This window comes from Camelus bactrianus, chromosome 2 (assembly GCF_048773025.1).
Source record: "Camelus bactrianus isolate YW-2024 breed Bactrian camel chromosome 2, ASM4877302v1, whole genome shotgun sequence".
NCBI classification, from domain to species: Eukaryota; Metazoa; Chordata; class Mammalia; order Artiodactyla; family Camelidae; genus Camelus; species Camelus bactrianus.
This window is the reverse complement of record NC_133540.1, coordinates 11,570,518-11,596,646: the sequence shown is the minus strand read 5'-3', so window position 1 is coordinate 11,596,646 and position 26,129 is coordinate 11,570,518. Positions and strand designations below refer to the sequence as shown.

Here is a 26,129-nt window from a genome sequence, read left to right as displayed (position 1 = left end):
TTTGCTACCCAATCAAACCAATCAAAAATCCCCAGAGTTGACACAGACGGTAAGCCCTCCAGAATAGGGTCACTGTCTTCCTTGTGTTTCATTTGTTTGGTCACAGTGTCTGGATAGTGCCTTGCTGTCCAGCAGTTTTCTTAGGATACAGTGCTCTTGAATCATTGTAAGGACAGAATTTTGACAACAGACTGTGCTGTTCATTTCACGAGGGAAAAGTTAATATAGAAATACTGCTCAGATCTATTTTAAAATTAAGCTTGGAATTTTGAGAAGAGTTCAAGAAACCATACAAAGATCTTTTTCACTAATTTTAGATCTATCTTAGACACATTATGGTTACATAGCAGAGTTCCTTATCAAGTAGATTTGACAAGAGGTGTGTATTATTGATTATTTGTTTTAGTTGAAATATTCTACCTGGGATAAAATATTCAGTGCCCATAAATGAACAAATATGTTTGTATTTCTATGCAACAAGGGAGCAGACTTCATATGTTTCTATATAATATATATGACTGTGTGTTTTAATCTGTCTGTCAGTGTATTTATAGTTTTTCAGCAATGTTCTAACTTTAGAATTCTTCTAAGAAAGTCACCCCCGATTCTAGCGCAGTTTCTACTGTGTATCCTGTCTTATGCATGGGATTCCACTGTCCCCACAGGGAGGAATTTCCTCTTCTATTGAGTTAGTATCAGAGTTAAAGGAACTGTGATTTCTAGGCCTTTGCTCTCCATGTGTTTGCAGTTGGCTGTCAATCGCGAATTTCCCTTTCTTGAGGTTTCATTGTTCAATTAGAATTTTTGAAAATAAGTATTAATATGTTGCATCGGTCTCCCTAGAAACTTGATGTGTTTGTGCTTTTCAGTTTTCAATTTATGAAAAATGTAAATACACACTTGTTTTTAAGTAGTCCTTTTTCACTAGATATTTGGTTACATCTTTATAGTTAAAATATTTTTTTCCCAATGAATGAATCGGTGTGCATGTTTTAAAAGATACCTTACTTTTTATTTTTCTTATTGTAACAGTTGTATTCATTGTAGAGAATTTAGAAAATACGGATAAACACAGTAATAACTTCACAATGGCCTCTAATCTCACCTAGACATACAGTTGTAAGGTTTGAAATTGAGAATTACAAGTCCTCTCACATTGTTCTTCTTTTTCAAGTACGTACTGGTTACTGAGACCCTCGAATTCCCATTTGAATTGTAGCAGCAGCTTGTCAGTTTCTGCAGAGTAGCCCGCAGGGATTGTGATCGAGACCACGCTGAATATACGGATCGTTCTGGGGAGCACTGCCTTTCCAAGAGCGCTGTCTTCTGATCCAGCAATGTGCGTGGATTGTCTGTCCTGGTATTTAGGTTTTGTTTAATTTTTTTTTTTAACAATGCTTTGAGTTTACAGAGTTATTTTACATTTTTTTTTTTTGCCTTTATACTGAGGACAAGTGTGCCAGGTACCGGGATCAGAAGTGTATTTGAGCCCCGCCACTTGCTGCCACCATGGTCGCTGCGCTCTTGCTTCACCCGCTCTACAATCTTGCACAGAATAGGACCTCAGTAACTCTCTCTCTCGAATGATTATATGCTTGTTGGATGATGCTTGAGAGTCCGTGTGATGATTTATTTTCCCCAGCCTTTCCCCACTTCTTTACTATGCCCTTTCTCTTCCTTTCCTCCAGCCTGGGTTTCAGTTTACCTGTGGCATTGATTTTTCTTGTCTGTAGACACTTCCTTTCACTGGTTCACGATAATTTTTTATGTGGGCTGTGGAAACTTGCTAGATGTCAAGAAAGAGCCAATCCATTGCATGCTAGTATTTTTAGAGTGCATTATTGTTTTATCGATTGAAATTAAATCAGGGTGACCCCCTGAGCCCTCCCGTGAGCTGTTTTTGCCTTCCTACAAGTGATAATGCTATGGTTGCTGAATGTGCCCTTTCCCCAGACTTGGTTTTGGAGTTAAGTCACCATCAGTGGAGCCCTCTCTTTAAAAGATGAAGAAAACATTTGCTCCTTCTCCCTGGTTGGGGACTTGGATGAGATGAGTTAAGAGATAAAGAATGGAGCCCCTCCTCATTCTAACACCCGCTCGTTCCGTTTCTTTCTCCACGGAAAAAGAGTACAATTCAACACTATAAAGATTGATTGTGAGCAAATGAAATAGACAGGACAACCGATCATTTATTAAATATACTTTCATGCCAGAAACAAATGTATTATACACACAAAATGCACACAAAGCACGGTAGTACCGTGATTACAAACGTGGGTCCGAGTTCGAGTCCTGGTCTGGAGTGACCAGTCCTGTGAGATGGAGAACTGGTAGGTCGGCTTAGCCTCTCCCAGGCTTGTTTTCTGTCCTGCAGAGATGGGGCTCGCTAGGCGTCCCTCCCCCGTAGAGATGCTGTAGGGTGCAAATGATGCGCGTGGGCAGCCCGAGCACAGCTGCTCTTTCCTCGTAAGTGCAGGAGAGCATAGCTTTTGTGGTGAAGGCTTTATAACAGCCCCGTGTAGACTCTAGTGCTCCGAAGGGATGCCTTGTGGTTTGGAGATGGGATTCTCATTTCTGTAAATACCCAACGATTGTGTAATTGGGCCCTACTGATTTGAATCTATTCTTTAGAAAGTACATATTGTGGATATATTTTTCAAGCATGCATGCTTTTTTCTTTTATTATTTATAGTTCTACCCTCTCTCTTGGTGGGACTTTTCATGGAATCCAGGAAACAGCCCTAAGCCACCTAGCTCTTCACACGTCTCCGTGGCGGTTTTCTTCCCTGACTAGAAGAGGGTTCTGCATAGGGAATTTTCTTTGTTCCCCTTATCTTGGAGTCTCTCTGTCTGTCTGCCCACCTCTCACCTGTCCAAATGTCCATTTCTCTACCCACTCATTCTTCTGACTTGTTCCAAAAAGCATTTCAGGCAGCTTACAGAAGAACAGATACCAAATAAACAGGTGAGAAAATGGGGCCAAGTTTAGACAGTGAGGCTAGGAGGCGAGCCTGTGTGAGGGTGGCAGGCATGAGAGACACGCGTCTGCCCTGTGACTTATAAGATCGACAGCAACAGTGTGCCTGAGGCTCCCAGCAGACACAGGTTAACATGGTTTGTGGGAGATGCTCACTGGCTGTGAAATAAATAAGTGGCTGAGGAGAAGCCCAGCCTTTCCAGCTACTAAGGCTTAGGAGAATATTTTGAGTGTCTTCAACATCAGAGTATTTCATCTTTTCTTATGTCAGAGTTCTACATATAGTTGGTTACATACTGTACCTGGAAATTTCTACAAAATTTCTTCCCATGTGAGTCCCATGACTCGGGAATGGGGTGGTTCTGCTCATTGACTGTGGTTGGATAGAAACCGAAAATGACAGCTTCAAAGGAGCCTGGGATTTGTCAGTTATGTTTTGTCAGTACTGTAGAGTTCAAAAAATGCTTTCACAGTATCTCTCCATCTGAGGCGGCAGCGTGCTCTCTTACCAGCATCAGGAGCTCAGGGCCACGGGATGGTGGGGGCTGACTGCATTGCCGTCAAGACAGCTGAGCTAGTCACTGCAGGTGTGGTTCTTTTACGTAAGGCCTTTCATGTTCTTTACTTGAATGTTTCAACAGGGAGTTAATTAACTGAGTCAATTAACATTTAATAAATATGATGCTTTGTTGAAAAGACAGTTATAGACAGAATATAAGCTCTGAAGCCTTTAAAAACGGTTTCATTACTGAAATTTCAGTAGGGGAGATACACAGTTTATCTTATTTATGCCTCTCTTTTAAAGTAACAAAGAAACAAGACAGAAAAGGCAGAGGATGGTTTCTGTTCTTCCTTTCTGCTTGCAGGTGCCCTCACCTCCAGTAGCATCCATCCAGACACGGGAACTGACACTGGCCGTGCTCAGAACTGCCTCAGCCCTGAAGACACAACTGACAAATAGAAGGGGGCCACGCCCTGTTACAGCAGGTGCTCTCACTTTCTGGATCCTTATGTAACTGAGCGGTGTTAATCAGGATTGCCCGTTTTACATTGTGTTGCGCTGCTGCGGTGTCTCCTAGTTACTTGTTTCTGTAAGTATTCATGTATTATTCTCCACTGCGTGGTACTACACATCTAAAAATGCTATTTTCAGATGAAAAATAATGTGCATTTAATATAATATGTCTGAAAAAGGGGCAAAAGATTCTATCCTGGTCCCGCTACACAGAGATAATAATTAACAATTTAACATTTATTTTCTGTTCTTTTCGTCAGTGTGTATCATCTCTGTCATAAAAACCAGTGAGCACTCCGTCCCTGTTTACTGTTCGGAGACCTCCATTTTCCATTTGGCTTATTACATGTTTTCTACAATATTCTTTCTTCCTTGGCATGATTTTTAAAGACCAGTGTAGCATTCTGTCTTATGGAGGCATCGTCCATTTTTCTTTGGACTTAAATAAACTTTTAAATTCCAAGTATACTTAACTGAAATACTGAAAAGAGAACTGTGGTGGTACAGGAAGGCCCCTAACTCCCTTCTCACTATTTCCTGAGAGTAAAAGCTGTTGAAAATTTTGTATATATATATTATGACCTTTATGCCTATGAGATAGATATATATACACATATGAGAAATCAATGTATAGGTGTGTGTATATATGCTTTATTTAAAAATGAGTCCATACTATATGTTTTTCTGCAGCTCGCTTTATTCACTCAGGGGTATATCATGGACGTCCTCCCACTCCAGAGTCACCCGGCCCTTTCAGATAGATTGGAGGGGTCTCCTGATGTGCGGGTGTCGTCTCGTCCACGGACACATTTGGTGGGAGGGTGCTGTGGACAAGGCCCTGGACCATGGCGAAACGCCGGCTCCCTCAGCGCCCGCAGCTCGCCTTGATTTACCGCATCATTGTCTTGATGGTGGACAGTTAAGTTTTCTCCATTTTCCACTGTCAGAAAGAATGTTTGAGTTGCATCCTTCTTGTACAGACATTCCTGTGATCTAGTATGTGTATTCCTTTAGTTAAGGCTTCTGGAAATTTAGTCCCTGGATGTGACATTTACATTCATCACAGACTCCTTTCAAGTGACTAGAAATTCCTTCTCCATTGGGGAATGAAAAAATGCACAATTACTTATGTAACCAATTCTCTATCGCTGGATATGATTTCACTTCAGTTTTTCTTCCCACCTTTGTATACAGTGCTGTGTAAATGCCCTGATGGGTACATCTTTTTGGACTGATTTTTTTTTCCTAAAGGAAATGATTCCTAGAAGTGGAGTTGAGTCAGTGTGTATGTACGTTTTTCAGAGCTTACAAATCCATTGATATGTCATCCTCTGAAAAAGTTGCTCATGATTTGTTCTCCCACAGATGGACACTAGCTAGAATATCTTAAAAATATTTGCCAATATGATAAGCAAAATTGCTTTTTCATTGTTTTTGTTTGCATTTGATGACCAGTGAAGTTTTGAGCATTTTTCACTCATTAGCCATTTGACTTTTTTAAAATGAATGATTCCTTTTTTCCTTTGCCCACATTTAAGTGAGGGAGCTTCTTGTTGCTTTGTGACAGCTTTTTGTATGTTATAAAAATTAACTTCATGAATTCATCAACATGTATCACAGAGCTTTTTCTTGTCAGTTCTTTCCTTTCATTTTATTAAGGAAGTTTTCGGATTTTTATTGTGGCTCAAACTATACTTAGGATAGTAAATGTCTTCCTTATGGGTTTTATCTTTGACATTATTCTTAGAAATACTCTCATAATGGAATAAATCTCTTCTGTAGGTTTTTTTAATCTCTAAGATGGAGATAATAATAGTACATGTTATAGTGAGGAGAAGTTGAGTTAATAAGAGCAAAGTGTTGTATTTGCTGTTACTAGTACTTTTTAATATTTACATCACTATCTGCAATTTATCTTGTGGTCATTATGACAGGAATGGAATTTATTCTTTCCAGGTGATTCTCTGTCCCAGGACAATTATCGAATTCATAATTTTTTCTTTGATTTGAAATCCCACCTGTACAAAATACTTACATACACTAAAGTCTCTTTTTGAGCTCATGGTTCCCTTCTGTCAATCTCCTTTCCTTACTCCAGCACCATATCTTACATATTGTAAAAATTTATTTAATAATTGGCAGTCTGATTTTTTTTGATTCTTTTCTTCCATCCCAAATTTTCTTGTCAAGTATTATGACTTTATTATTCCTGAAGAATTCCAAAATATTTTGTTCAAGTTAAAAAAAATCAGATTGGAATTTTCATGGGATTTTTTAGTAAGTTTTGAATTATTCTTAGGAGAACTTACATCTTTACAAAACTGCTTTTCTCCATGCAATATGTTTATGTCTCTACATTCATACCTCTTACTTTAACCCTCAGTACAGTCCTGAAGTTTCTCCATTTAGAATATGGGCATTATTTTAGAATTTATTCCAGATTATTGTTTATGTTTTTGTTAATTTTGTAAGTGAGAACTTTTTGCTAATATATTTTTAAATGCTTAAAACTGACATTTAGAAAGGAAGATTCGGTTTGTCAATACTTACTTTGTAACTTGTCATTTAAAATTGTAAGTATTAAGTTGTTGTTCCAGAATCCTTTCTTTTCTGTTTTTAAAAATTTGTTTCCAAGATTCTCAAAATGTTCATAGCTAAGTAGAATAGGTGGGGACACAGATGGAGAGAGGTAGTGTGGCTCACGTACAAACTGTGAGCACTTTCATGGCTGCCTTTAGGCTGGAGAAGCTGCAGAAGAGCCCAGGTTAGACCAAGGGTGGCTTTGTCTGCACTTGAAAGCCAGCTTTCCTGCCTGTATGGTGAAGCCTGGTGGGCGTGGCAGGTAGATGATCAAGGTCTGATCAAGGTCATTGGCTGCACAGAGCACTGTGTCTGTGAGAACTGGAGACCATTACCATGGGAAATGCTTGGCGCCAGGAACACTGCAGGGGAGCTGGGGAGCGTGTGTTTTAAGGATTTTCCAGCCCTGGGAGTGGGAAGATGAGACTCTGCATTCAGATCTGAGTTTGAATTCATCCTCTCTTGTTTACTGGTCCTCTGACTTTTGTCAAGTTATCTACCCGCTTTGAACTCCTGTTTTCTTGTCTCTCAAAACAGGAGAATTACAGCCTGCTGCTAGAGTGTTTGCTCAGGGTAAATGATTTGTGTCTATAAGATGCCACGTACAATCACAATCTCAGCGAGAAATGGGCTGTCGCCTCTTCTTCTGCAACTCAGTGCTCGATAAGACATCGGGGGAAAGCCAGTCCCTAATTTGTATGTGATGCAATGAGGAAAAAAATTAACGTCTTGCCTTTCCCTAGCAGTATTCTTACTTCTTTGCTTCATTTACCTCTTTCCTCCTTTACACTCCCCTTTCACCTCCTCCACCAAAAGAGACTGAGTCTGTCTCAGAACACTACATTCAAATTACTTTAAATGTTGGCTCATCCCCATGAAATTACAGTGAAATTAAAAATAATCTGTACACGTCCCAGACATGATTATATTTGATTTACACACACACACACACACACACACACACACACACACACACACACACACACAATCAGGCTACCTCCCATTTGCTGAGGGAGAAGGACCACTTTTTCTGAGTTTTCATTCACTGAGCGTGAGAGCAAAGGCTCTTAAGCAGAAATTCGCCTGGCTTCTTGCATGGTTTTTTAAATAGGATTTCTGCTTTGTGTCCACAGAAATAGTCTCCTATTAGAAGAGGGGAAGTGGAGACATAGATATTTTGCTGAGATATTGGTGTCATCATATTTGAGTTGGAAAGGACTTAGGACAGCATAGAGTCGTACCGTTTTATGGGTGAGAATCCATGATAGTGTAACTTGGACAAGAACCCGGGTCTTCTGTCTTCATGTCCATGCGAATGAAGAGGCAACTGGGTGGGGGATGGCAGGATCCTTGCTTGAGTTCCGGGGTCTTGCTAGTTTCCATTGTTCAGCTGCCTTTAGTTTATGTCCATGGGGCCTCTCATGGGAAGGTCACTCTATCCTGATAGATTGAGTTTCTAATCAGCAAAACGGTCTGGACCCACTCATGTTTCCCAGAGATTTTCTGCTGACCTGCTGACACTTTTTATACATGAGACCTAAGAAACTGCTGGATATAAAATCCTTATTGTTATCATTTGCCCTCGAGTTCCACAGGAATGGGGTGCTGTCTCAGGCTGTCTAAGCCAGCTCTGAACAAAGATAGGGTGATAGGCTGTGCAGCTGGACACTCCCCAGTCGAATGGGATTTCCACCTTAGTTTTTAGAATCAGGCAGATTAGTTCAAATCTTACCTTTACCAGTTATTAGCTTTGTGACCTTGAGGAAGAAACTTTACGTTTTTGGGGACAAATTTTCTTTATCTGCAAATAAGTTCAGTATTTATTTTAGGGATTTTGATTTAGAATTGAATGAGCTAATTCCCTCATTTATTCCTAAAATACTGATCACATGGTTCTATGCTGGTGACTTAGTGGTTGATTACTAAGGGACTCAGTAGTGAGAATGTGGGTGAGGCTCCCTGGATAATAGAACTTATATTCCACGATATGCTTGTAAAAGACTGGATTGCAGTGGATTTTTAGTAAATGTCCATTCCTTTCCTAATCCCCATTGATTGTGTATATATCTTTATACTAATATATGAACAATTTTTTATTGCAATATAAGTCTTTTTGTAGTATTTAAAATATGTAGCTATAACAAAAATACGTGAAATAAAATGATTTGACTTTTATTTTCTTTTCAATAAGCAAAACAAAATAAAATAGAAAAGAAAAGAAAAAGTTTTGAAGGAGTATAAATAATTTTATTTCCGTGGAATCGACTCCTTATGTTAGGTTTTTCGGTTGTGTTCTTTATCAGCATATAAAATTGACAGGTTTTGACTTCAGTGTTGATAGCTGGGTGAGTATAGTTTCTTTTTGTGGTTGTCTTTGATGAATTATTTGCACTAGATCATAAATAATGTGCATGTTACATATTGGAAACGAGGAAAGAGTGGAGACATACTACCTCCAATGCAGTCATTTTGTTACCGAGTCCAAACTCATTCTGCTCACCAAATGACAGGCCAATAAACTGGGAGATGAGGTGTTGGAGCAAGGAATAGAGACTTTATTTGCAAAGCTGGCAGACCCAGAAGATGGCAGACTGATGTCCTGGAGAACCATCTTCCCCAAGTCAGAATTGAGTCTCCTTTTATACTAAAAAGGGGCGGGGCTGCAGTTGGTTGTTGGAAACTTCTTGTTGTATGAATTGCTTGTCCTTTGAATCCGCTGTTCTTGCAGCTGTCCATGTGGATCATAACATGTTGCCCCTGTAAAACCTCCAAAAATAAAACAAAGTTATTCTCTAGTTTGCAACTTGCCATCTCTACATAAGTGCAGATTAGTTAGCATCCTTCAAGATCACGGCCAGGAGAAGAGGCTGTCCTGGATATTTCAGTCTAAAGGCAACTTTCTTTTACAAATGGTGCAGAGATAGCAAGTCTGAGCCTAGAAAACAGGGCACAGGTTTAAAGCCAAAGGAACAGACCTAACATGGGGTCAAAATTGTTCTTTTCTATTACAATTCCCTTTTCCACTTCATAGATAATTTTAGTAAGAAACATGAGCAATTTTGTATTTTTGTTTCTTAATAACCGATAAGTGGGCCAACTATATTTTTGTGAGCAGGGATGCAGTGAGGGCATAGGGGTCACAGCAAACTCTTGTTGGGGGTGGCCGACCCTGGAACATGTCTGATGCCCCGTGAGTGTTGGTGAGGGTCCCCCTAGCCAGCGGCTCTCTTCAGGAGCCAGCATATGGGCATTGATATCTGGAGACCTCATTTTCGGCTGCAGGAAATTTTTTAGATACTGCGATTGAAAAATCACTCCAGCTAGGGATAATTAGGGAAAAAAGGAAAAGGAAAAGGGTTTGGAGTAGAGTAGAAGAGAAGGACATCAGATCACGGAGCCTGAGTGCTTGGCAGCGTGGCTTCGGGGGAGAGGGGTGCAGACGTGGGGAGGGACCTGGCCCCGGAACCAGCTCCTGCACCTGTCCCCGTGCCCAAGCCACATAGCTTTTAATTGGGCCACCTCTCTGGGCTGGATGTCACCCTGGGCAGAACCTTGAGAATCGAAGTTAAGGGGTGGGCAGCACACACCTAGGGGGTCACTGTGGATTTCGGTCAAGTCCACAGTGCCTTTCCTGGTCATGTGTCTTCACTTGTCCTTTATCTCAGGATCTGAGGAGGAGGAGAAAGGAATTCAGGTAGAGATCCAGGAAGATATCCGACTGTGTTAAGAGAGGACAGACACAGTGAGACCGGGAGCGAGGACACTTGCAGCAGAGTAAAATTACTTCACAACTATTGCTTCAGAGTTGCAGGTGTGAGAGAGCCTAAGCCTGTCTCAGAGTGCAGGGGACAAGTGGAAAGGAATGGCAAAATTTCCACTGAAAATTGAAATTTTGTTAAATAGCCTGCTACTGTTGCTTGTATCACTTGAATGAATGCAGGCATATTACTGTGGGCATTTATAGGTTCACTCAACCCCATCAGCCCCTCTTGCCCCCATCGGGGATGGGATTTCTCAAGCACAGTGCCCCTCCTGCTTGGGTGGGCCACGCTGCGTGTCCTCGCCTGGGGCCGGGCTGCTGCAGGGCACTGAGTCCCCGAGGCGCGGCCTGGGAGACACGACAGGAATATCTCTGCTCTCGACTGAGGGCCTCCTTTTCCCCCTGCAGTGTAAGAATGCCGGTGACTGAGTTAGAAGCATGCTCCCAAGCTGTCCGTGTCCTTGCCATTCAGAAGCGGACCCTGGAAGCTTCCAAATTTCTCCAGAATGCGTTCTACGTTCACCTTCGGCAGGTGAGTGTATGTCTTTACACAAGTGGAGGAATTACTGCCGTTTTCCTGGACCTTACTCACCACTAGTCCATCTGATTTTTCTGTGCTAGGATTCAGTATGGCCTGCTAAAATATCTGGAGTCAGATCTTGAAACACTGATGAAGAGGATCATTTATTTTATTTCTATATATGATAGCCTTTTACTTTCAAAATTCAGAATTTTTGGTTCTTTCAGGAATTTTTGGGGGGTTGGCGAAAAAACTTTGCTCTTACCATCTTTGAGACCTGTTGCTTTGTGCCTCTCACCTGTCTTCTGTCACTTGTGAGAGGCGATTCCATTTGTGACCCTCTCCGGGTTGTTCATGTTATAAAACATACAGTCTGTTAAAGTACAGTCCCTTTTACTCCGAAGACATTCCACAAATACTACTAAAACCTGAGTGTGGTTTTAAGAAGACAGAATCATTAGAAAATGTACTTGCAGGTTGCTAGTGCAAAATCCCCAAATCAATAGTCCAGCTCAACATCTAAAATCTATCTAATCTACCTTGGATTTGTATGGATAAGTGAAGCAGTTTGCTAAGAACTCAAGACCAGGGTTAGAATACAGGCTGGTGTAGCTCAGCAGGTCCTCCTGAGCCAGCCCTGTGCCAGAGGGCGGGGCTGAGGGGGAGAGGGCTGGGCCTTGGGGAAAGGGGAGGGCCAAGAAGGAGGGGGGTCCTGCCGTTCCTGAGCTCAAAGTTTCATGGCAAACACATTCACCAGGTGAAAAACTTTGAGTTTTTTCTAAGAAAAGTAGGTTTGAAAAGAGTCATAAAAGCACGGGAGTGACAATATCCCTTTTGTGTCTAGTATGGGAGAGCAGCTGTGGGGCCACTTGGGAGACTCGTGAGTCCAGATGTGCAGTGTTGGTGGCTTCCACCTGAGCGGTGGGACAGTCAGTGGGACAGTCACTGGGAAAAAACGAACAGACTATAGGCATGTTTAGATGGTAAAAAGGAAAGGATGAATGATGTCTGTGAATGTAGGATGTAGTTAGGCCCAGGTTTCTGGGTGGATTACTGAGTTAAGTGATGGTCCTGCTGTGCTCTGAGGAGGGAAAGCTGCAGAGGGAGCTCTGGGGGAAATCTGATGAGTTCAGCTGTGGGTAAAGTGAAAGGCTGTTCGATGTGTGCTCTGGGAGCTCAGGTGAGAGCCAGTAGCGAGTAGCGGGAGGGGTGAGAGACTGTCAAATCATTTTGTGAGCATACAAATAATTATGATTAATGATACACTTACGCCTCTACATTCTGGATTTAAAACCCATTAACATTTTGCTATATTGACTGCAGATGTTCCTAATTTTTTTTAACAGAAATAAAATAAATAGAAACAAAATAGTGGAGTTAATGAACATCATAGAGTTGATGAGTGTCCTTGTATGTATTTTGATATCTCATCTGTTTATAACCATAATCTATAAAAAGTTAACTAGTTTAGCATAAGAGTTAAACAGAGGGACGTGACACACAGTGTTAGGGCTTGAAGCTGATCTTCTCAGGCAAATTATGTCTCCTCTCTGTGCCTTAGTTCCATCTTCTGTGACTGCCCCCGGGCCCCTCATCACAGCTGATTTCCTAGACTAGATGTTGGGAGGGAGGCTGCTGAAGGGAGTAAGAAGTGGCAAATGCTAGGGACACTGAAGGGAGACACAACAAGTGATTAAAGCCGATAAACTCAGTACAAACAAATACTCTCAAATGAGAAAGAATCCCGCAGTGTTTTGAGCCACTTAGCGTATGGGAAACAAAACCACGTGGACCCAAAGCTCTTGAGCATGTGAATATTGTGGGTGGGAGTGTGTCATCAGGAAAGGGTTGAGAAAAGGCCTTTTGGTTTCCCTTGACGTTTCCAGTAAGGATGGGGAACAGAAGAGAAAACCCCCTGCTTCACAGTGCAAGCTGCTGTTTTGTGCAAAACTGACCAAAGGTTGGAAACCAGTCATCAGCGTTGCTGGCAAATGAAGAGACTTCGGGATTGGGTGGGGCACTTGCTGCGACTTCCAGGTGACCTGCTGGATTGGTGCTGTGTGGCGGGCAGTAGGTTTGCAGGGTGACCCGGGCATAAACCCTGGCTCTGAGGCTGCTGCTCTGACTAGCAAACCTGGGCACCCGCAGTAATAATGGGGCAGCTCGTGATCTGTCCTGGAACACCTGCCATGCTGAGGGCGAAAAGAGGGCTTCCCTGAGGGGGTGTCCCTGCGGACAGTGGAAACGTCCTCCTGCAGGGGAGGAAGAGCCTCTGAGCAGGGTGCTGGATGCACAGGCAAGACCACCCTGAGCACGGAGGGTTTGGGGAGCCGGAAGTCACACAGTGTCCCGAGCAGCCTTGTTCCTGAGAAACTAGAGGGAGAAGAGGCTGAAAAGGCAGGCTAGTGTCAGACCCTGTGGTGGGTTATGAGTGACAGTAAAGGACTGGTCCGGCAGGCACGAGAGAACCCTGTGGGCGTCCCAGCGGGGGCGTCACACCGGAGGGTGTAGCTGGGTTACAGACTTTGCCACTTATTAGCTGTGTGACTTTGAGCAAGTCCACCCCACCTCTCTCTATATATCTTCATCTGTAAAATGACACAGTGACAAGCTCGTGTCATCAGAAGGCTTAGTTTAGCTCTGATCCTCTGTGTCCAGTCTTGTCAGTGCTTCCCTGCAACGTTCTGCATTGGCTGCTCTTACCCTCAGATGGGAGGGCGTAGAGGGACATTGTAGCACCTGTCGGCAGGAAGGGGTTGGTTTAAAAACAGACATGTAGCCGCCTGCAGCTGCAGGCCTGCAGGCAGTTTGATTGATGTTCCTGGAGAGGACTTTGGAGGCCTTAGCATCGTTTTAAGACTTGTTTTCCCTTGGGGGCAGCATTTGCCTTTGCAGATTAATGTTGAAGATTTGGGCTTCTTGCAAAGCTGTCTTCAGAGATGGTTATATACGTAACATATCGTATAAAGTAAAACGCTTTTATTTAATGTGTGGGACTTTGCAGCTGTTGGGAATAGCTCTGTTGGCCTGGTCTCCACGGAGGACACTAGGGGTCAGCAGAGCGTGCGGGAGGGCAGGCAGCCCGCCATGCTGCTGCGGGGTGTTCTCCCCAGCACGGCACTCTGCTGAGTTGACTCTTCTCTGAGTTTGGTTGCCAGATGAGCAGACAGCAAATTAATGAGTTCTGGTGGGATTGTATAATGACAGGAAGAAAGAGGGTCCCGTAGTTTTTCTGGACTAGAACATGCTTTTGTTTCCTGATCCAGTGTGTTCCATTACAGAATTGATGAGTTGTGTCTATTCTGGGACTTGTCGACTGAAAGAAATGTGTAGCCTGAAAGTTTAGATTTATGCTTTATTTGGCGGGAGGACTCGAGGCGGGATGACAGCCTTCAAATCTGTCTGAGGGACTGCTCCAAAGAAGTAGGGGAGGAGCTAGGATTTTATAGAAACTTTACAACAAAGACCAGGGAGTTGGAATAATAAAAGATTGCTTGTTATCTAAAGAAATCCAGGCATCTCAAGTTCAAGAATTTAGTGATTTTCTTTGTATGGGAGGAAGTAAACATTTTGGCTCATTGAATTCATTCCTTTTACAAGCACCTAGTTATCTAGGGCCAGTATTCTGTCCATTCTTATTCTGAGTCCCCTCAGAGGGCACCATTCTGAGTGGCTGCCTAGGCTGAGCAGGGGAGGAAGAGCCTCTGAGCAGGGTGCCGGATGCACAGGCTTGTCCTCCCTGGGAGATGGTGGCAGCTGCTGATGACATGGTTTCAGCATTCTTTGTTTACTGACATGGTTGCCGTATTTTCATTCACATTGTAGTATTTTCATTCACAGTTTTCCCCCTTGGTCCTAAATTCGACCAATATTTTGAGAGATATTTCATGACCAATTTTGTCCCAGGGTGCTATGAAGGCTCATTCCTAGTTCAGGTTGAAGAAACTTCTGACCTGCCATTCAAGGTGTTAGGTGTTTTTATCAGGCCCTGTTGATAGTAAAAGTTCTCTGGATGGCCAGTCTTACTAGTCTGTTATGATCCAGGAAATGTTTACCCTTCGTTGCTCATTCCCATACCTAGAATCACACTGTTATAATTATTTTATGCAGGGTTATAAATTTTATGTATTTCTTCAATATGATTTGCCATCATCAATCTTGTTGTAGGCCTAGCTACACTTTGGGAAATGTAAGAGAAAACAATCTTATAAAATAGACAGGAAATAAGTAATAGAGCTAGTAACGTTAATAAAGTCACGATTAAGAATTTAATAGTCAAGAAGTTATATTTTTGGGTTAAAATTTTTCTTGTGTTTCTGACTGAGTTTGAGTGATCTTACGAGAAAGTTCGTATTTATGGTCAGGCTTCGAACAGTTATTAATTGGCCAGGTGAGGTCTCCCACCTTGTAAGATCAACAGTGGCCTAAACAGAACTATAATTTCCTTTTTAGAATAACGTTTCTGAGGGCTATCTAGTTAGAGCCTTGGAGTAGAGAAACCCACCAAGGTAACACAGAAGTACTAGACAAAGATAATTTACCATAAACTTAACAATTGGAGTAGTTCATAATCAAAGGTAGGAGAAATTATCAAAGTAATTGGTATACAGGCCTGGTCTGGTGTCTTGGGTCAGCTCTCTACCTCATATGTCGTCATCTTCTCATCCTGGCCTGGTAGCTTTTTCTCCATTTGGGCCTTGTTTTAAGGTGAGCAGTGCTCTATAGGCCAGTGCACTGCAGGGGCTCTTTCTGATTGGAAATGAATCTGAAAGTCAGTTTCCTTCAGCTTTGCTGTGTATGGTCTAGTTAAGAGTACCTGATAGAGTCCTTCCATTCATGTTGGAGACAGTTTTTAAAGTCATGCCTGTTCCAGTATTTATAATCCCCTGGCCGCATGTCATGGGGCATTGGATCTTTACCCAAGGATATATTACTAAGCTTCAGAAAGAAACATACAGTGTCCTTTTAATAATTCAATTAAACTTTGCAGCAATGTAACATGACAGCAAGGAATGATCTGGGAAGTGTCTTACTAAATATAGACTTCAATTAACAAAACGAGAATTTAATATCCACTAAAATATAAACTTTTTCTCTCTAAAGTTCCCTCATTTTTATCAAATATAGTCAAATCAAGGTGAATTTGTTTACAAGTTAAGTCTGATTATTTGATCATATAGGCTCTTTTAAATTGGCTGTGGTGGAACTTTTAATAAGGACTTTTAAGCTAGAATGTTAATAAGGTTTGCTAAGGCCAGGAAAGCCCCGTCAAGTGCTTGTCATAGATTTCTGCCTAACAGATTTAGGTAAATTCTTTTCTTTTTGAAGTCCTTAAAATACCTTGAGGTTCCTATACCTGTTAGGAGACGATCTTCCTAATTTATCTCATAGAGCCACTGGGGAACTTAAAGATTTTAGTCTCTTGAGAGATCAGATAGAGAGAAAAGATAACTGTTCTAAGTCTGCTTACATAGGTATAATTTATCAAATTGACGTGAATCATAACTAGTTTAAGGAGAAGAGTTTCTTTATGTCTGGTAAACAGGTTAAAAGCCAGTAGTATTTCAGACAAAATCAAAAATTGTAACCATATTCATCAGTTTACTCAGTCCCACATAACTAATTCTTTTAATCAGAGTTTTCATTAGACCTTTAAAATTTCTTACCCAGTTTATTTCAGTGCTATAGTTTGAAATTTAATAGAAATCAGTAAATCTCCTTGAAGAGAGAGTATTTTGCAAAATCATCAGAAGAAAACAATTACCTGCCTATAAATGACAACAGAATTAACAGCATGGTTAAACAACATTACACTGTAATCTATAAAGAAACCTGGTCACAATAACCAGAATTATGACTGGTAAGATTTCAGATATACCAGAATGTTAGGGAGTCCCTATAATTTCTAGAATATCTATATTAATGATATTTTCTCATACAATATAACCTAGGAAGATTTATTATTCATTTGACAATACTTCCCATGTTAGTTAACATGCCAAATGAAACTTACTACTTTAAAATCTCTCTTTGAGATGTTTCAGGGACCCTTTGTAGCATCCCATAGTTAACTGGAGACTAAAAGAATTTTAATGAGAAATTGATATTTGGGGAGCTTGTTAAAAGTTTTCAAAACACTTGGTCACATAAGCGTATAGATCACTGTAAAGTAGTACTTACTCATTAACAAGAAAATATTTCAAAGGTAAAGACACAACAGATCACTTAAGTCGCATAAGAAGCTTTACAATTTGTTACTGAAGGTGGATTAATATTTTAAGAAAATTTTGTCCCCTTAACAGAGAGAAAACCAAATGTAGTCTTGTACCAGCTTACTTCTAAGATTCATTTACTTTGCCCAAATTGATTCTAAACTTAGCCAATTCTGACCACGTACAAAACTCTTTCCTCAGGGTTCCTCTTCGACAAGCCTTCCTCATCTTTCTATACTCGTATTAATGTGTCCCTCATTTTTTCTTCCATTCAGAAGTAACCAGATTCAGGACAAAGTCACTATTTTTCATTAACAAAATATAATTCCATTCCTTATATCTTCCTTTACACATTTATCTTACCTTCCTAGGATACTGAGATCTTTCCCTTAATAATAGAGACTATTTCAGAGTGGCACCAAGCATTTATTAATATTTCTAAACACCTTTAGTTTCTCTGTAAGAGGAAGTCATATGTTAAGTAATTCATATTTCAATCTTATTTTATCTGAAAATGGTATAGCTATTAAATAAAATCCTATCATTTAACTTAATTTAGCACAACTCTAGAATTTAGATACCAAACATTTAGAGATTATCTTAAGCATACATTTTAAATATATATTTTAAAAAATTTACCCAAAACTCTCATCTCATTTGCATTTAATTTACTTCAAATTTTATCACACCACAATACTATTATTTTTTTTGACAAATCTGTAACATATTTAACAGTATCTTATTTGACTTTCATTAATCCTAGGTTCAGTAAAGGTATTATACTTAATATTGATGACTTTAAAGATGTCTATATTAATTAGAACATACTTAAACTAAACAATACCAAGTGTTATCTTAATATTGAATATTTTCAAGTTCACGTGAACCTGAAGGTCAACTTAGTCAGTTTTTATTTTAAAAATACTTAATTTGTAAGCTATTACTTTTTACGTCAATTAAGCAGAGCTCTTTGACTTTGTTTTTTTTTTTTTTTTTTTTTTTTAGCTGTAGAAATATCTCACATCTTTAATGTGTACTCAGGCTTATAAACAGACCAAACTAGAGATCTCATAGCTTCACTTTAAAACTTACTTATAAGATAGGTATAATAATAGTTGAACTAAGCTGAATTTGCTTTCTCAAATCACTAAGGCTTACTATTTATGAAAAAGACATTTAAGATTTCTTGACAAAGTCTGACGGACCCATCAGAGTTCTGAGTTCTAAAATGCCAAAAATTTCTTTGGCCTTAAGTTTTCTCTCATTGAGCTAATTAGGCTCAGTCCTAGGTCACTGTTTGCTGTATATACATTTCTGATCTGCAAGACAATGACAGACACTTCCAGTTCCCCAGAGAACTGCTCTGTCACGCAGGCCCAATTGTATCTCCTTATTTGGCTTTTTTGTATCAGTGAGAAGAGCTGTAAACCAAGAATTCCATGTTTTAAAACTTTAAGGTTCAATTTATCTTGTCTTCCAAATATTGCATAAGGCATTTAGTAAGGTCATTTTTCCTTGAGTTATAAGTTAAACCCAGGGTAAACCTCTTATTATATTTTTCTATTAGCCACTGAATATTAGTTTTTAGTTTTACATTATATTGGACGGCTCATGTAACTCTATTGTTTTCCTTTATTTTGTTCAATTAATATTTTCTGAGGGACAGAAATGTGCCCAGCCTTGTAACACCAAGAAGTTGAAGCGTTTTTCCATTGAAATATATCTATCCCACAACATAATTAAGCAAAAAGTTTATATAAAGCCCATTTAAACATACCAATTTTACAAACTTTTATCTCAATTTTATTAACTCTTATACCTTTAATTTTAATATTTATTAGGTTTAATCAATAATTTTTATTTCTAGAAGGAATGCCAGAAGCCTTTTTCTTCTTTTCTTTTCTTTTTTTTTTTTTTTTTCACTGTATCTAATTTTATAGAAAAGTCTCTGGGATCCCCAAGTTTGAGCCAAAAAACTTAGGCCCTTCTCAACTTTTAATTTGATTAATTGGTCTGTTGCCCCAGTCATTGATCAAATATCACAGTCTACATATATTATATGTATCTATCTCTATAAATACATACATTTTAAACTGGGGCAAATAAAACGGACTTCTTTGAACTTTAATTTTGGGGGGCAGTAGGTGATCCCTTTGGCCATTTTTTTTTAACTTTATGTAGTGTAGTATCAAAATCTTGTCTCTAAATCCAAAAGTGTCCATTTTATTTATCTCATTCAAAATAACCATCAAAAAATTTACCCATTTTGGATAATCCCCTTATCATTTTTTTTTTCTGTTAAGAAAAAAATCTTTCGACATTTTTACATTCTTTTTTCCAGTTACTCAACCTAATTAACATTAATTATTCTTAGATTTTATTAACATCTCTAAAACCATTAATGGGAAAGGAAAAACATAAATGTAGCTTTTTAAACCAGTTTTTGTAAAATAAGTTCTTAGATTAACCATTAGATATATTTTCTACCTTTAAACTTGATTTTAATAGGTACCAATAAAACGGCTGTTTACAATGAGAGCTCTTTCAACTTTCACCAATTTAGAAGTTTTTCCAAATTAAGGGATCCATCATATGGCTATCAATTTATATATATATTGTGATTTTAAACGAATAAAATGAAGAGGCTTTTCCAAATGAGAGTAGGGGTGCTGCCTAAATAAAATTCAAAAGTTTACTCTCCAAAAGGTAAAGCAGTTCATGGTCCAGACTGATGCAACAAAGGTTAAGATGGCAAAATGCCTGAAAATTGGTACAAAGGATTGTTGAGAATCCCAATTTATTTGTGTGGCCACCATATGTACACAATACTTGTAACTTTTGCATGGCAGAGTCCAAATTTTCCATTAAAAACAAAAAGGAAACACATATATACATACATACACACACATAAAACATCCAGCGAAAGATAAAACGTTTATATTTCAAGGACACAGGAAGAGAAATCCAAGCTCCCCCTAAAAGGGTTTTGGTTTTTATAAGTCCAGAATTCCAAAAAATGTTTTTATCAGGCCTGCTTAGTTACTTTAAGAGTGAGATTTTTTTTTTAATTCCCAATTAAATTTGTAAGTTTTGTATGTATATAATCCTGGCTGGGGTATTAGTTGGAGGCTGGCAATCTGTCATTTCTTTATCTTTTTTCCTTTTCTTTCTTCCTTTCTTTCTTTCTTTTTTTTTTTTTTTTTGAAAGTTCTATTCCCCAATCTAACGTAGGGTTGTCAGAATAAAATTGCTAGTAGGCTTTCCCGCAGGGACAACTCTATGGCATGAAGTCTTTGCCTATATCACTCCTGCAAGTTTCTCAGTCATCCGAGAAAACTGTTACCATCCAGGAAGGGGGTCCCATTTTTGGAGTTGAAAGGTTCCTCATAAGAGTTTTACTTTTATTCTGAAAAATTCAATGGAGGTAACCAAATTGAGGAAAACATTAAACCAGCCCCTTACCTAACCACTCAGTCCTGACCCCAGTGTCTTTCATCATGGACCCACTCTGGATGTCTCCACTGGGAATTTTCCTGGTATCTTTCAACCAGCCCCACCTTGGAAGTCTCCTAAAGATGGGTGTTTCCCGTTATCTTTCAACCAGGCCCCACCCAGTATGTCTCCACTGGGTGGGTTTTTCCCCCCCAGTATCTTTCAACTGGAGGGCCAGGTACCTGGATACACCGCCAAATAAAACTCAGGATTATCAGCCAATATGGGAGATCCGAGAACCAAGATAGACTCACCCAAATTCATCTGGACTCCCCGAGGATGTGGATGGGCAAAAAGGGCCACTGCTGATACCAAGGTCCGGATACTCGGAGAGTTCAGGTGGAGAAAGTCTGCTCTGGGTCCCTTCATGTTGTCCAAAAGTGTTGACTGAAATACATGTGCAGCCTAAAAGTTAAGAGTTATGTTTATTTGGCGGGAGGACTCGAGCCGGGATGACAGCCTCTCAGATCTCTCTGAGGGACTGCTCCGAAGAGGTTGGGGAGGAGCTAGGATATATAGGAGCTTTACAACAAAGACCAGGTTGTTGGAACAATAAAACATTGTTATCTAAAAAAAGCCAGGTATGTCAAGTTAAAGAGTTTAGTGATTTTCTATGTATCATTTGGGCTCACTGGATTCATTCTTTAGACAAGCACCTAGCTATCTAGGGCAAGTATCCTGTCTTGTATTATTCTCATTCTGTTCAGAGGGCACTGTTGTGAGTGGCTGTAGAGGCTGGTCTTCAGGCCTGTCCTCGCTGGGGGATGGCGGCAGCCGCTGATGACTTGGTTTCAGCATTATTTGTTTCCTGACATGGTTGCAGTACTTTCATTCACATTGTAGTATTTTCATTCACAGACTGATTGTGGATAATCTGGAAACTTGGAAAGGAACCGAGATAGAATTACTGCAGGTACCTTCTACTTTAATATTCCTTGTGCAAACATAAACACGGATGAAGCATACATTTGAATTTGGTGGTGTAGGGAAGGGTTTCTGCACATTACAGGAGAAGGCAAGGCAGAATTCCTCTACTTTGTTGGCAGGGATGTGGGTCCACCTGTCTTTTCTGTAGCGGTTTCTGAGAGCAGTTTATGGTAACTAACAAACATTGACAAACGGTGGCACACATTGCATTTAAGAGCTGGCCTGTGCAAACTTGTGTATTGGACGGGTGGATTGGAGAGAGATATAGCCCAGGCCTGGGCTCAGATACAGGTTTAAATCACCATTTCCTCACCAAAGGGCCTTGGACTAGAGTGTAACCTCCATTAATCTGTTGGTGAATCTGTGAAATGTGCATTATAATATTCGTTTCTTCCTGGGTTTGTTGTAAGTTGTAAACAGTATAATAACACTCTTGAAACACTTAACAAACAGGCACTTAGCAGTGTTCACTGTGTCTGTCCGCCCCGCTTAGCGTGTGTCACAGCCGTAAAGGTAGCATGTGCCTGTTGAGGATGCACTGGTAGCCCCTTGAATAGGTTGTGAATTTGGTGATTTCCTTTAATCCTTGAAACTCTATATGCCATGGGCAGTTATTTTCATGGACAGATGAGGAATCTCAGGGTAAAGAAGACTGTGTAATTTGCCCAAAGTCAGACCATAATTTTGGGTGCTGGGGCCTCGGTTCAGCATGGGCCCCTGGGCCTTCTGCCCTCTCGGTTCAGCCCCAGAGTCAGACGTGGGGTCGCCTGTCTCCCAGCCCAGAATATCCAGTAGGCAGCAACACAAACCTGGACCTGTGCTGCTTAAGCAAAACTCCGGAAGGGAGGTAGGTACTAAGGGGATAAATGTAAAAACAGAAGACTGCAAATTGTGATCAGCTCTGAGAAGGAAAGGAATACGCCTCGCCACGCAGAGCTGGGAGCTTTCCCTTCGGGGCTGCTCTGGGGGCGTTCATCTCAGCTAAACAAACTCCGGTCCTGCACCAACGCAGGAAGGCAGGGCGCTTGTGACCAGGTTGACTTGGCCTCGTTGATCATACTCATTCCCCATTCAGCGGCAGCTCTTACGGGCACTTACCTAGTAAACAGATTTCAGCCATAATCATCACGCACTTTGCTTGGTAGTTTTATTGGCCTCACATTTGAGATGAGGTAATTGAAGCTGGGGAGTTTGTTGCATGCCCGTGATTACCTTGGAAATAACCCCACTGGTCTTTCAACCTAGACTGGTGTTGCTGTTATATCCCAGCCCTTTGAATGGCATCGTGTAGCTTCTACCAAGTGGCACAAATGACTGACATTGATTTTTCTTAATTCGTAGGAAATGGTATGTGACAATAAGAGAAAAAGTTAGTCAGAAATTGTTTGGAAAACTAGAACAAAATCCAATTCTTCCCCAGCTGGGAAGCGTACCCAGTGTCACTCACCCCACTCACTGCCTGGCATCTCCTCCCTGCCGACTCCGTGTTCAGAAGCCACTCTGAGCCTTTGAAGAACATTTTGCCTCATGACACTGTTGACTAGGACCTGCGGCCTCTCTGTCCCTGGTTAACTCTCTCTTCAAAGCCATTTAAATTTTATGCAGGCTCCTCAGCTCAGATGTAAGAATAGCCTCTTTAAACTTCTTGATGCAGCTCCTTAGTGAAGATCTTTGGAAGGAAAACTAGCCAAAATCTGGGAGGTATGCACACAGTGACTGCAAACTCAGCACTTAGTGAAGTTCAGAATCAGAGGGGTGGGAGACTCAGGAAAGGCTTTTTAAGGTAGAAAGGGGAAAGTGAAAGGACGCAGGCTGTGTGAGACTGAAGCATCTCGGTCCCAGCTAGCAAGGCAGCTGCGTTCAGGATGGTATGTGAGGAGTACAGAGTTCTCACAAAGAAAGAAGTGGTGGGATGGGAGGGAGGACAGATAGATTCTTTACTAGGGAAGGAAAAAGTACGCTGAAAACTTCCTGGTTGAATAAGAGGACTGTGACATGATGTGCTTGTATTTTGGAGAGAAGGGTTTTGTGGGGACAGGCCTAGGAGAACGCTGTCTGGCTAGGGGGTCAGCACAACAGGGAACCACAGAGAACAGGGCCGACCTCAGGGCCCCTGCTGGTTGAGAGCCTGCCGCCATTTTGAGCCCTCGGGGCTGCTTCTGTCCCTTAGCTGGGGCCTCAGAACTCCCTTCATATCCCAGTCCTGTTGATACAATAAAACAGATGTGGGGCATGAGAAGGGCTGTGTCCCAGGCTTTGGTTGAGCCCCTGGAATGTGCCCCACCAGACGTGGGTCCTTGGCTTCCTGCAGGAAAGATTTCAAGAGCAAGCCACTGTTCAGTAATGGTAGATTTATTCACAGAGACACATTGAAAGGCAAGAGAAAGGCCACGAGTTGTGGGGTTCGGGTGCTCAGATTAAAAGTAGGTACACACTCCACAGACAGAGTGTGGGCCTTCTCGGAAGAGGGAGAGAGAGTGGTGACCGCGAGGTGGCGCTGTGTTGCTCGTTTTCTTGGGCTTGGTTGTTTCATATGCTAATATGTAGACTGAGCAGCCTAAGGGCAAGGGGCTGGGATTCCCAGGGAGTTGGCCATTTCCCACCCTGTGACCTTTTGTGGCTAGCCTTGGGATGGCCATGGTGCCTTGGGGCATGTAAATTCACCATGTTACTATTACAATGGGTGTATAATGAAGCTCAAGCTCTGCTAGAAGTTATATCTCTTCATCTTGAGCCTCAAGGCCTATTGGGGATTGAATCCTTCACCATTTTGATGTTAATTGTTGTGGCCTTCCTTGAATGGCTGTGCTCTGCCCCCTTCCATCCTGTCTCACTGTGATGACACAGAGAGAGCAAAGGCCGGGCCCTACCCGTGCTCCTGTATTTAACAGGGGGAGGGGTGGTGTGGGCTGAGGATGACTCTGAGTGGTGAGAAGGATGTTTCAGATTTTCCCACGTGGGACATGGGGACGTGCCAGCAGCCACTGCAGATTGATCTCACGGGCTTTATCCCTTGTGTCACTCATCATTTCTATTTTACTTTTTTTTTTTCAAGTATTTAATCTAAATTTAATATCAGGATTTTTTAGGAAACAAATTTCTCTTTTTCTTTTCTTTGGGGCTCTTTAAGGGGTAGGTAATTAGGTGTATTTATCTGTTCATGGAGGCCCTGGCACTTGAACCCAGGACCCCGTGCACGCTAAGCACACTCTCTACCACTGAGCTCTACCACCCGTCTCATCATCTTTTACTTTTTGCTTTAGCTGCCAAGAATCTTACAGCTGAATTTCTAGTCGGCCTTTAACACTTACCCTAACTTCATGGCATTCATTTTTATGACTTTACCTTCCCCTGGTTTCATTTAAGTATTCAATCTCCATTTTGTCTTCACTCTCACTTTTGTCTTTTGTTGTTATGGTTGTTAAGCTGTGTTTAAAAAAATTGTTTAATTTCTCTTTTAGCAGGAGGCTGAAAGTAAATAAATATGTAAACAAACTTATCACACTTAAATATTTTATACTTTCTAAGCTGTTTAGTAGTTACTTAAAAACCGAATTGAATACTAAAGTGATAAAATTTTTAAATTATTTTTTAATTTTTTATAAAGGTATAGCTGATTTACAATATGATATAAGTTTCAGGTGTACAATAGTTGCACAATTTTTATTTTTATGTTCTATTTATAGTTATTGTAAAACATTGGCTATATTCCCTGTGTTGTAAGATCCATCCCTGTAGCGTGTTTATGTTAGATGGAGCAGTTTGTATAAGAAAGCTGGGTAACGCAGAGTCTGGGGAGTGGCTCTGTCTAGCCAATGTTCATGGTCACCCTTCCTGTCAGAGCCCAGGCCCTCACTCCTCTCTGCAGGGGAGCGAGTTGAGGCAGCCATCATCAGCGCTGGCAGCACCCTCTGAGTGGCAGTGACAACAGTGACTCTCTGTGGACATGCAAATTGTTGTTCCAGGATCTTTACATGCATTTCTGCATTTAATAATTAAAGCCCTCCTGTGAGGAATCATTTTATGTTTTTAATGAATAATACATTTTATTTTGATTTTGATAGACTTCAAACCTCCAGAAAATGTACTGGAATAGTACAATAAACGCTTAGAGCAGTTCACCTAAAAGGGCACTATTTGAACTTTTGTGTCTGGCTTATTTTAGTATAAACTTTCAAGGTCCATCCATGTTGTAGCCTCAATCAGTAATTTATTCTTTTGATTTTATAATATCTTTTTTCTGTTTTTCGTTTTTTGTCTATTTAAAAATATTTTCATTGATTTCTAGTCAGTTTATAATGTTGCATCAGTTTCTTGTGTACAGCACAACACTTCATTTATATAGGAACATACCTGTATTCATTTTCATATTCTTTTTCAATATAAGTTACTATAAGATACTAAATATATTCTCCTGTGCTATACAGTATAAACTTGCTGTTTACTCTATACATACTATCTGCAAATCTTGAACTCCCAATTTATTCCTTCCCACACCCTCTCCCCTCTGGTAACCATAGTTTGGTTTCTATGTCTCTGTGTCTGTTTCTGTTCTGTAGATAAGTTTATCTTATTGTTTGGTTGTTTTTTCTTTTTTTGTTTTTTTTTTTTGTTTTTTTTTTTAGATTCCACATGTGAGCGATCTC

At 40.6% G+C, this 26,129-nt stretch overlaps 1 protein-coding gene across 7 annotated transcripts in view; it reads left to right on the top strand.

Moving 5' to 3' along the window:
- The window catches only part of LOC141579467 (uncharacterized), a 198,487-nt gene that overhangs the window by 50,783 nt on the left and 121,575 nt on the right, over positions 1-26,129 (top strand). For 6 of the 7 annotated variants that reach the window (XM_074375746.1, XM_074375684.1, XM_074375673.1 and 3 more), the window contains exons 15-16: positions 3,844-4,068; positions 10,741-10,864. The exons of the other annotated variant lie outside the window; for it this stretch is intronic. The gene's annotated coding sequence lies outside the window, so the exon portion shown is untranslated. The remainder of the gene's footprint in view (positions 1-3,843; positions 4,069-10,740; positions 10,865-26,129) is intronic. 7 annotated transcript variants of the gene reach the window in all.